We start from the raw sequence: 12768 nt of genomic DNA, 5'->3' as shown, positions 1-12768 counted from the left end.
TTGGGTGTTAGGTACCTTTAGTGTCTTCAGTTAAAAAAAAAAAAATGACCTACGTGTTTTTTGTTGCTGTTGTTTCTGTCCAAATGTTTAAAGACATGAACTGATCTCTGCAGTCCTTTAAAGGAAAGGCGAAACGGTGTTTGTTACATATGTGATTTTTCTTTTTTTACTGCCCTGGGTCTTTGTTGCTGCTCGGCTTTCTCTGGTTGCAGTGAGCAGGGGCTGCTCTCTAGTTGCAGTGCGTGGGCTTCTGACTGCAGGGTCTTCTCTTGCTGCGGTTGGAGCACGGACTCTGGGGCATGCAGGCTTCAGGACTTGCGGGTGGTGGGCTCAATAATTGCGGTTCCCAGGCTCCAGAGTGCTGGCTCAATAGCTGTGGTGCACAGGCTTAGTTGATCGGAGGCATGTCGAATCTTCCCGGATCAGGGATCGAACCTGTGTCTCTTGCATTGGCCGGCAGATTATTTACCACTGAGCCACCAGGGAAGCCCCTGTGTTGTTGTTTTCTTTTAACCCATGTTCTGGCCCCTCTCTCTATGAAATCACCATGATGGCTAGGACCCTGTGCACGTGTCCTGACAGCTGGGGGACCTGAAGACCCTCATTACTGCTCAGTAGAGGAGGGCTCAGGTCCCTGTGTTCTGGGCACCACCCAGCTTCCATTTCGGCCAAACCAGATGCACCCCCAAATTGCTCCATAAATTTCCCGCCAGCAAGGTTCCAGCCTTTGAGGTGGATTCTGTATGTTGGAGGGCAATGTTGCTGCCTCCTATGTGAGCCCAGAGGACATCCTCCAGAGGCAGCAGTACAGCTGGCGTGGTGGGTGGGCTTGGCTGATGGCAGCGACACAGTGTCCCCGGCTGGGACCCGGCGGTCCCCCTACTGGGACATCATGCATCATGACAAAGAGGCCACAGAGGAGAAGGAGGAGGAGGAGGGGATGAGGCGGATTCTGGGGCTGCTGGACGATCCCTTGAAGACTCGGACTCTTCTGGTGGGCAAACATGTGACACCGGCTGACATCACAGTTGTCAGCAGCCTGTTGGGGCTTTATTCACAGGTTCCGGAGCCTTCTTTCTGCCAGGCCTTCCCTAATACCAACTGCTGGTTCCTCACCCACATGAACCAGCCCCAGTTCCGGGCTGTCTTGGGGAGTTGAAGCTCTGTGAGAAAATGGCCCGGTTGGATCCTAAACGGTTTGCAGAGAGCCAGCCTAAAAAGGACACCTCATGGAAAGAGACAGGTTCTCAAGAAGCCAGGCAGAGGCCCCAGGTGAAGCAGAAAGAGGAGAAGAAGGTGGCTGCCCTGCTCCCGAGGAGGAGCTGGGTGAATTCAGCAGGTGCTGGCTGCTGAGCTGAAGGCCAAGGACCCCTTTCTGCTCACCTGCCCAAGAGTGTACCTTCTTGTTGGATGGATTTAAGCACGAGTACTCCCATGAGGACATGCTGTCTGTGGTGCTGCCATATTGGGGAGCATTTTGATCAGGGTGGGATTCCCTGGTGGCTCAGACGGTAAAGCGTCTGCCCACAATGCGGGAGACCCGGGTTCAATCCCTGGGTCAGGAAGATCCCCTGGAGGAGGAAATGGCAACCCACTCCGGCACTCTTGCCTAGAAAATCCCATGGATGGAGGAGCCTGGTAGGCTATAGTCCATGGGATCGCAGAGTCGAACAGGACTGAGCGACTTCACTTCACCAGATAAGGGTGGCTGGTCCCTGTGGTAGTCCGAATACCACTTCCCAAGCCTCCCTGAGCTGCAGCCTTATCACTGGGCTGTTCCAAGCCATTGGGCAAACTGAGGAAGAATGCCTTTGCAAGTGTCTTTCTCTACGGAACCAACCACAGCAGCTCCATTTCCGGAATCTGGGTCTTCCAAGGCTTGCGCTTGCCTTTCTGTGGAGCCCAGATTGGCCTACGGACCACAAGTCACGTGTATGGTGGAGACTGGATGCTAGCAGTGAGGAGACCCAGACGGTGGTTGGAGAATACTTTTCCTGGGAAGGGGCCTTCCAGCATGTGGGCAAAGCCTTCAATCAAGGCAAGGCCTTCACGCGAACATCTCTTGCCATTGCCTAGCTGCTGTACCTGCCCTTCAAGGAGAATGGGGGTCATTAAAGGAAATCGAACGATGAAAAAAAAAATAAAAGCTGTGTTCTGAATCTGATTAATCTTGTGTACACTTGAGTGCTTGGGGACTTGCAATATAGATGGAGTAATTCATTCTATAAAGTCATCCCAAGCTTTCTGGAGTGTCTCTTTCATGCTGAGTGGGGATGGTGGTCTGACCTCCGCACATTTTCGTGACATCCCCCAGAGACTATGTGGTTATGACACACTCCTCTGAGAGCCCACTGGAGTTGTTCATCTTAACCAGAGTCCTGCGGGGAAAGCGGTTTTTGCCTTGGGCACTTTTCCTCGTGAAATGTATCTCTTCATATATATTTAGTCCAGAGCAAAAATTGTTATCTTCTCTACCTGTGATCACAGCTATTAAATAAATAACTAAAGGGAATCTATCTTCAGAGGAGAAAAATTGGGGGGTTCTTTTCCACCAGTGTGACCTCAATAAAATATTGTCATCTTTGTAGACCCATCTTTACTTACTTGCTGCAGCTTTGTAAAGCAAAATGGTCATTGCCGCTTCTAGGACGGAAAATGTCCATTTTATTAAAATTCAGAAGGTTAAAAAATGCCCAGATCTGCAAACACTGGTTTTAGTGGTTGGTGTTTTGAAACACTCCCTTGTTCATCGGCGCAATACAGCGTTGGTGAAGGACAGACAGAGAACTAAATGTTGTGACAAGGTCAAGGTGAAAGGAATGGATGTGAGCTTGTCCCCAAGGCCCTGCAGCCTGGGAGGAAGATGAAGCAGATACTCAACAGAGCAGTGGGCTCAAGGCTCAGAGGAGAAAAAAGAAGTGTTACCTTCAGCTTGGGGTCAGGGTAGAATGGCATGGTCTTCCCTTAGCAAGGCTGGGTGAGGGGTCAGGCCACATCAGACCCGGAACCCACCCAGTGTTTCTCAGTTCTCTAGGAACTAATGCAATCCACGGCTGGTGCAAGAGAATTACAACTTGGAACCTGACTTTGTGAAGATACAATGGCAAAAAGCCTGGATAAGTAGTGGGCACAACCCACAGCTCCATGCATCCAGGAGAAAAGACCTAGAAGGGGTCACCCTGCCGGCCTCACTGACTGGCCATTGGAGCCTTCCAGGTGGCTAGCTAGAGTGCCTGTGTAAAGTACTCACCCTGCTCCTGACACTATGAAAAACATTTTGCATGTATCCTCTCATGAATAAGATGGTTAGATAGCATCATCAACTTAATGGACACGAATTTGAGCAAACTTCGGGAGACAGTGGAAGACAGAGGAGCCTGGCATGCTGCAGTCCATGGGGTCACAAGGAGTTGGACATGACTTAGCAACTGAACAAGAAAGCATCCTCTCATATGATCCTTAATCCTAGGAGGTGAGTGCTATAAGTAGTCCCAACAAAAGAATGTGCACAGGAGTAACTGCCCAGTTCTACAAAGGTAATAAATAACTGTGCTGGGTACCAAAACTGTGCTCACCCAGTAAGCTAAGGCGGCTCAGATGGTAAAGCGTCTGTCTGCAATGCAGCAGACCTGGGTTCGATCCCTGGGTTGGAAAGATCCCCTGGAGAAGGAAATGGCAGCCCACTCCAGTATTCTTGCCTGGAAAATCCCATGGACGGCAGAGCCTGGTAGGCTACTGTCCATGGGGTCGCAAAGAGTCAGACACGACTGAGCGACTTCACTCACTCACTCACCCTTCATAACTGCCCACTGCAAAGGCCTTCTGAGCACTCTTTTCAAAGTCCCTCCCGATAAAGCCTGTATGCTAGGCAGGTGTATCTTGGGGCCTGGGGGTACAGCAGAGAGGTGGAAGGGCACAGTCTTCTACTGGCCCCAAACGCTGCCAGCATCCAGGCCTGAGAACCTGGCCATGTCCTGGCGCCATTTTCTGCCCCAGCACTCTGCCCGCTTTCTCACATTTTCTCCTGTTTTCCCTGCCCACCAGCCAGCGCTCCTTCTTTGAGGGACTAATGAGCTTCGGAGCTGGAGCTCCATTGCATTTCAGACTGGCCCCAGTTTCCAGGGCTCTTTCAACCTCTCTCCTTGGCAATGAATTTCTAGGACACTCAAATATTTACTTCTCATGTTGGCTCAACTATTTTATAAAAGTGATTTGTTAAATGAATAGCCAAATTAGATCCAGTTTCGATATCTTTGTAAAGGATCCAAATATGTTCATGAGTACACTTTCCTCAGTCCTGTGCTCCAATTCTATGAACCTGCTCCATGCGTCGAACCACCACTGTACTACCATGCTTGCACACTCGAGCGTGCAGTATGCGTGCACACACACACACCACACCTGCTCCTGTGCACGCTCAGGTGAGTTCCTCTCCTTTCCTCACCTCTTCGGCAGCATCCTCAGTCCGCCTGTCACTTCTCCAAAACCTCCGGTGTGCTGACAGTGCGTTTCATTGGGTCTCACCAGCAGATCTCAGCCCTGGAATCAGCCAGGAATGGGTGAATGTACCGATCTGGGTGGGACCCAGGCTCTGGCACTGCTGAAGGCTCCCCAGGAGATGAGATGGACAACCGGTGTCAGGAGCCTTGGCTGGCCTCCTCATGACTCCGTCTCCTCACTCCTGCAGGAACAACTTCACTGTCATCATTTTCTCCTGTCTCACGCCTGACCTGTTGAACCTGTTAGGAAACCCCAATGTAGGATCATGGATTCTCTAAATCCAGACCATCTCGCAGCTCCAGGGCCTCCTTCAGCTGGGGCCCTGCCCACCTTACCCAAGGTCCCACATGAGTCGTCTGCTAGAGGAAGACCCACCGTCCGCCTCCCTGTGAGGACATGGTCATTGCAGGGGGACTCCAGTCCTCCCTCTCCACCTGAAGATTTCTCTCATCTCCTCCCACCCCCTCACGCCATGTACCCCTCACCCAGAGGCGCGACCCCCTTCCAGGCACACCCCCCACCAGACAAGCGCAGCCTCGCCTGCTCCTCCTGCATCTTTGGGCTTCCTAGTCCATCCATGTCCATTCTCTCCTGTGCCTTGTTCTGCAAGCACCACTTTTTCCTATGCTAATACAAATCCTAAAAAGGAAAAAAGTTGGGGGGGTCAGGGGCTGGAGGGGGACTCTGAAGACAGAACCAGAGAGGTGGCCATATGGGAGGGACTCAGGTCAGCATCACTGGCCTTGAGGGTGGAGGAAGGGGCCATACACTAAGCTTCCGGAAACTGGAAAGGGAGAGGAAATGGATTTTCCCCTGGGGCTTCTGGAAGGTAGGAGAGCCCTGCCCGTACCTTGAGTTTTGCCCACTGAGAGCCATTTTGGACTCTGACCTCCAAAACTGTGAAGATAATAAATCTGCGTTGTTTTAAGTAAAAAAAAAAAAAATATATATATATATATATATATATATATATATCCTTCTGCTGACCTTTCCTCCATCAAGCTATCATGCCATCTCTTCCCTGCACATCCAGCCTCACCTCGAGTTGACCCTCTCCACCTAGCTGTCTGCCGGGGGGCTTCTCCTGTCTCCCCCAGGCACCTAGAACGGAACCCAGATGCAACCACACTTGTCACCTTCTCCCCCAACCCAGAGCCTTTGTTCTATCTCGAATAGCTCGATTTATCTGAACAAGGGCTCAATGCTGCCTAACTTTACCCAAGAGCAAACCCTGTAACTTCACGCTCCCAATTATAAGGTGGGAAAACAGCAGACCTAATTCCGTCTGCCGAATAAACCCTCACGATTACTCTATTAATTCTTAATTTCACCTATCATTATGCTTTCAGTAAGTCAATGAATAAAACCAAAATAACTGCTTATATCCATAAGTAATCAAAATGTATTTAGTGCTTTAGCAGTTTGTTTTTCTAATTTTCCTTTAATTAGCTGAGAAAGAATTAAAGTCAATTCCTCATCCCGCAGATAAAAAATTAGACTCGGCTTTTACCCTTACACATATCCAACTTTTAATGTACACAGGATACACAAATTCATAATTGTTCTGTAATGTAACATGTATCCAATATTAAACACATTTCTATGACATTTATCTTATCTCCCCGATCACAGATAATATAGTTATAATTATGCCCTTTCAAAGTATTATCACCTGATCCACACTTAATTGGCATTCTGAGCTTGAAATCTTGGCTACTGCATGCAGGGATTGCAGGATGTTTTTGTCCTCTGATAATCTAGATCATGTGCATTTTGAGCAAGTATGGTCTGTTGCTGCTCACTCTTGTAGTCCAATGCCCAAAGAACGGGCTTGAAAAATAGTCATTGAATGATGGATAAACACATAGGATGTTTGGGAATGTCTTATATATGTTCACATTGGTATCCATGGGACCGTGGCCCACAGAGAGTGGGGCAATTGAGAGGAGTGGGGACAGAATCACATTAGAAATGAGCTGGAAATCAGCCCTGATTCTGTTGGCCGACATATCCGCCTTAACCATCACTGACTCAATGGATATGAGTCTGAGCTAACGCCAGGAAATGGTGAGATGGACAGGGAGGCCTGGTGTGCTGTGGTCCGTGGGGTCACAAAGAGTCGGACACAACTGAGCGACTGAACAACAACAGATCCTGATGGAAGAGGCTGAAGTCTCAGACAGCTGTATGTCAGCAAAGCTAAATCCTTCCTTTAGAGCTCTAGAATGTCACAGATATTAGGCATCGGTTTCAATACAAAATATGCTTTGGAGGAACAATATGATTTCTCCCGCGGGCTTATGTTGAGACTTTCCCATCCTTTTTTGGAACCGCGTGTGATGACATTTGTTGGAGAAGGATTGGATACACCACTCATGGCTGGTAACAGTCATGGAAGCTTAGAGGAAGGTTGTAACAGCAGGAGAATATTTAAGACAACTTCAGTGTTTCTCTTTCAGCCTTAAGGAATAGATAGCAATGTGTTCTTGGGCAGAAGAGACTGTGTTCCGCTATGGTCCCGGATAACCCTGTGAACAGCTATATGGCACCCGGGTAATGACGGAGTTGTTCTTTCTTCCGGGAACTAGGGCTGTCTGCTACCGATGATACAGCCTGCCTGGGGCCCAGGCGGAGTAGAAACGATAGTCCTTGTATCTGAATGTTCTGCTCCTATTTGGTGGGTGGCGGGAGACGCTCCTGAGCCTATATCCCCCAATTCAGGAACTCGGGAATCTGTTCAATTTCGGTGGAGAGAGAGAAGAATGCATTTGAAGTTCTCTTGGTTGCTGTGTGCAGAAATCATACACTCCACCTCACAAACTCACCGATTTCATCGAGCCATTGTCAAGTGAGTTATGGTTTTCCTCATTGCCCCATGCATCCAGTGAGTCAGGCTCTGACAGGGGGTTGATTTGTTGTTTAATATTTGGGGGGTTTATTTTGGTATAGTCGCAACGTGTTTACTCAAATACCGTGTGTTAAATGAGATGTTTTCATTTGTTTTGATAGGTACTTATAAAGGCAATGTACCGCATTTCACACTTACACAGCCCTTCCGAGTTCACAGCGCGGCTCCCGGATTCCCGCAAAACCTCCCCTGTGTGTTTGGGACGCACCAGCCTCGTTTCACCCAGAGAAGACCAAGGTTTGTGCAGTGCTGTCAAGCCCCAGAGCCCAGAGCCGAGCTGAAGGGGTCTTCCCCAGTCACGGGGACCAAAGATAGTGGGTGGCAGCAGAGAGCTCAGAGGAGGAAATTTATTCTCCTTGCTTGTTTTATGGTTCTTAGGGTGTTACCATAACAGCATGAATTCCTCCCTGAACTCAGCAGAACATATGGGAAACCTATACTTAGCTTATCATTTCAAACCCTTCCTCCCCCACACCCTTCTCTCCCCCTCCAGGAGGCCTCAGTATGGTACCAATTCTGTAGGTAAAATAAAAAATGTTGAATTGAGTGAAGTGGTCGCTCTTCCAGATGCATGGGCGAGCAGTGATGTGTCCTGAGCTTTGACTGGAGTTACAATTGAGCACTAACCTGCAAAGACAAAATTGTTCTCACAGGGGTTGTTGTATTACACACGGAAGGGGAAACACAGCCACCACATCAGACTCAAGCGTGGAGCCACCAGAACAGATGTGACTGTGGCCAAAAATGGCCAGAAAATATGCAATACACAGAGAGGGCACAGAGCAATCCTTACAACTGGCCATAAATGCCAAAACAGACCACACGAGAATGGGCTTCTCTGCTGAAAACCAGACAGTGTTGATGAGTTGATCTCACACAGGAAATCATCACACTGCTCTTTTAAACCATCGAGTCTAAGGGTCTGCGGGTCAGATTTTTACAAGTATCAGTTAGAATGTCAGATAGTTATGCACGTGCCTGCGACAAACACAGTAAGTAACTGAAGCTTCCTGGTTTGGGTCTCGAATGGATACCAGGCGGCACCACTGCAAACATTATTGAATTCTAAGCCGTCAGCTGTTCTTTTAGTGTCTAAGTCATTTCTAGGATGGCACAAGTCCAAGTCTAATTCATTAAAACAGAAGAAATCTATAAACACCTGCATGTAATTGATTAGTAAGTTGGGGTTTCTTTAACTGGTTGTTTATTCCTCTGTTCAAAACAACATACTAAAGCAAAGAACCAACAACGCCACATCATTGACATTTTGCCAAGTTATTAGACTTATTTTTGTAAAGTGGGTTATTTTATTAGGGACGTCAGCTTCAGAGCCCCTAAAACCTACCCCTCTGTTTCAGTGCTGTATTCTTTTGATCTTGGTTCATTGGACTGAGAATTTGAGGGCCTCGGACAGTGTTGCTTTTTACATAGAAATCAACTGAGTGAAAAAAGACTGGTTTTAAGGGCAAATTATCTAATTTGTGTTTATGGAGATGGTAAATACACTCTTCACTTCCAAGGAGTAGAGGCTGATCTTCCCCCATTCTGATGTCCCTGCTTCACAGAATTGCTGATTTGGCTCTATTACTTTTTTGGTAATTTTTAAATTTCATCATCAGTACATTGAATGTGGTGGTGGGGGGGGGTCGCTTTTTTTCCCTCAATTTAGTTATTTTTAATTGGAATATAATTGCTTTACAATGTTGTGTTAGTTTCTGTTGTACAGCAGGGTATTTGTTCACATGCCCCCTCCCTCTTGAGGCTCCGGCCTCTCTGGTCGTCACAGAGCGCCAGTCTGGGCTCCCTGTGTCATGCAGCAGCTTCCCACCAGTTCTCTGCTTCACACATGGTAGTGTATATACGTCAATGCTACTCTCTTAATTCGTCCCCTGCCCTGAACTTGAGAGTCAGGGCCAGTGCAATCTCCGAGAGGCTTGCAAGCACTTGCTTATTTTGAATATCTGCATCCAGGACCCAAGAAACAGGATTGGACACCAGAAGCCGCTCAGGTGTCATAAAATCTGCCTGTGAATAGAATCTGGAATTAAACCAAACAAAAACAAGGCATCTCTTCGAAACTGGGGACAAGAGAGATCACCAACAGTTTCCCACAAAAAAGGAACAGTAAGTGGGAATACCCATGATCACCAGTTTAAGATATATAAAATGCTCCTGGATAGCCTCTTTATTTTAGTGTGTCATTTTTAATTTTTTATTTTTTTTCTGTTTGGCCACTGGGCTTCCCAGGTGGCACTGGTGGTAAAGACCCCGCCTGTCAATGCAGGACACGTGACAGATTTGGGTTCCATCCCTGGGTCGGGAAGATTCCCTGGAGAAGGAAATGGCAACCCACTCCAGTATTCTTGCCTGGAGAATCCCAGGGACGGGGGAACCTGGTGGGCTGCCGTCTATGGGGTCACACACAGTCGGACACGACTGAAGAGACAGCACATTTGGCCACTAAGTCGTGTCTGACTTGACTGTCCTTGGGTTTTCCAGGCAAGAATACTGGAATGGATTACTATTTCCTTCTCCAGGAGATCTTCCTGATGCCAGGCATCTTTTCAACCCAGATATTGAACCTGTGGCTCCTGCCACGGCTCCAGCATGGCAGGCCGGTTCTTTACCCCTGAGCCACCAGGGAGGCCCTATCAGTGAATTCTACCAGAGGTCGGGCCAAGGTGAGCACAAACCCTCCCTCTTGGATGGGGTGTCACTAACTTCAAAGTCAGCACAAAGAGTCTGGAATATTTGATTTGTCAAACATTATGTCGTTTTCAGAGTAAAAAATTATTATTCACTCGATTGCCCAGACATGGAATTATATATTACAGAATGAAAGCCAATGTTTAAGGGTTTAAAATTTACTCCTTGCAAATTGTGATCAGCATCTTCTGAGCCTGTCCTGCCCGTGTCCCCCACAGGCCACACGAATGTGGATGTGACACAGTAGAAACACCCTCAAGGGGAGGCATGTAACTGCTATGGACAGAAACCTAGTCTCTCAGCGTCAGAGGACAACTTTGAGGACACCCATTTCCAACGCTCTCCTGAAGCATAGGAGATACTTTAGGTGTTGACTGCTGCAGCATTCAGTAATATATTGGGTTACATATTTTTAAAAGTTCTTTCTTTTTCTATTCCGTTCTAAACCTTTTGTTTAAACTGGGGAGAAAGCCTTGGGTTTGATGATAGTGTGTCTAAATCTCTAATACTAACATCCCTTTTCAAAAATCCGTGGAGAGCCCTCAGACAAGAAGCCTTGAGGAAGCAGTCTTGAGGTGTTTGGGTGGAATTTAATCACTCTGGGTTAGTTTTTTCCCCCCATTGCATTTACTTTTAGTTACTTTCTATTGATGACAAGTGATCTTGATTTCCCAGGAAATGAAAGGGAGGAGTAAGGTGTGCAAGTCAGGGATGCTCCAAACATGGTGACGATTCCAGGTGTGCTAGCATGAAGGCAGTGGATTCTGGAAGGAGCAGCACCCAGGACAGGCTTCCCGGGTGACTCACCTGGTAAAGAATCCACCTGCGATTCAGGAGACCCCAGTTCGACTCCTGGGTCAGGAAGATCCCCTGAAGAAGGGCTAGACTACCCACTCCAGTATTCTTGGCTTCCCTGGTGGTTCAGATGGTAAAGAATCTTCCTTCACTGTGGGAGACCTGGGTTCGATCCCTGGGTTGGGAAGACTCCCTGGAAGAGGGTATGGAAACCCATTCCAATATTCTTGCCTGGAGAATCCCCTGGACAGAGGAGCCTGGCGGGCTACAGTCCGTGGCATCTCAAAGAGTTGGACATGACTGAATGACTAAGCACACAGCACAGCACCCAGGACACTCCATGGGGTTGTTTATAGGGATTATCTGCCAGAGTTGGTCCACATGACATTCTTTGTACCAAGCAGTGAGTCAGATCTGAGTCTGCACCAAAGCAAAGAGTACATGGTTACTTGGGCTGAGGGGGCAGGGCACTGCCCCAGGGAAACGTCAAGAGAGGAGCTAAGAACGCTTTCCCAAAAGCAGAGCTGGTGGCTACACCCCAGGCAGTACATCCTGTCTCTCAGCCACCCTCACACCAACAGTGTGAGAAGAACATGTGCACTGCTCACATAAAACTCAAAACCACTCAATGTTTGCACCACGCTAGAAAGGCGAACAGACGTTGCAGTACCCAAGGAAGCAAAATGCAGAAAAATAACGTATTAGAATGAATAAAATTATTATCAGACAGGACTAAACATTTCATTGATAAATAAGACCCAAACAGAGACTGTAAAAATTAAAATGTTATTTGGTTATAGGACAATCTTAGTACAATGGCTAAATAGCAGAATGTGTCACGGAAGAGACAATTTGCAACCTAGAAGACAAAGTTTAGAGGCTATCCCAGAATCCAGTGCAAATAGATAAACAAATAGAAAACATAAAGGAATATTGGAGAGTCAAGGGAGATAGGTCCAGATGTTTCAATATCCATCTAAGAAGCATTCTAGAAGAAAAGGGCAGGGGGGCGGAAGTGGAAGAGAGAAAATAATTGAAGAAAATTTTCTATAACAAAAAAAACCCTCAAAATTATAAAATTTAAAATAAAAACCCAAGGATTCTCAAAGTGAAATAGCCCACTGAATTTACAAGTATGCATATCATGTAAATGTTAGACTTGATTAGCCAATTAACAAGGTAAGTATAAACTATATATAGTTTTTGTAGCCAGCAAAAGAGGCTACATACATAGAACACACACACACTCACACGGGTAAAGCTGGGAAATTTTGAATAAGGTCTGTGGGTTGTACCAGCATAAATCACCTGGCTGTGATGTTTGTGGCAGGTAGCATTCTAAGGGGACCCTGTGGACCCTCATTTTTGTGTAATCTCATGGTCTTGAGTGTGGGCAGAACCTGTGAGTATACAGCAGTGTCATTCCCATACTTAAGTTATATAGAAACGGGGGTTTTCCACATGTAATTAATTCCCCAAGTTCACTGATCTTAAGTCATGAAATTTGCATTTTTGCCACAATAAATTACAGAGAGCACAAGCCTTTATCAAACATAGAACCTGCCCCACCACGATCTTGGGTTTCCCAACCTCCAAAATTGTGAGAAATCAATGTTTGTTTTTAATAAGCAAACCAGCAAAAAAGATACAGAGATTATCCTGGGTGGGTTAGATCTAGTCATGCGATCCCTTGAAAGGGTCAGGACTCTTCCTGGTGACAGAGGTTACAAATGTGAAAGGGATTTGAAGTCCTTCCCTGGTTTTGGAGTGGAGGATACCACGCGGCAAGGAAAGCAGTAACTTCTAGGAGCTAATAATGTGAAGACCATGATGTACCTACACGGTGGTATTTGAAGGAA

At 47.1% G+C, this 12768-nt stretch overlaps 1 pseudogene; it reads left to right on the top strand.

Annotated features, from left to right (window-relative positions):
• The first annotated feature begins 451 nt into the window (after positions 1–451).
• Positions 452–2115, top strand: LOC113884675 (annotated as a pseudogene).
• Positions 2116–12768: the final 10653 nt, after the last annotated feature.

Source organism: Bos indicus x Bos taurus, chromosome 26, assembly GCF_003369695.1.
Source record: "Bos indicus x Bos taurus breed Angus x Brahman F1 hybrid chromosome 26, Bos_hybrid_MaternalHap_v2.0, whole genome shotgun sequence".
Classification (NCBI taxonomy): Eukaryota; Metazoa; Chordata; class Mammalia; order Artiodactyla; family Bovidae; genus Bos; species Bos indicus x Bos taurus.
The sequence above is the reverse complement of the archived record's forward strand: the minus strand, read 5'-3'. Positions and strand labels throughout refer to the sequence as shown.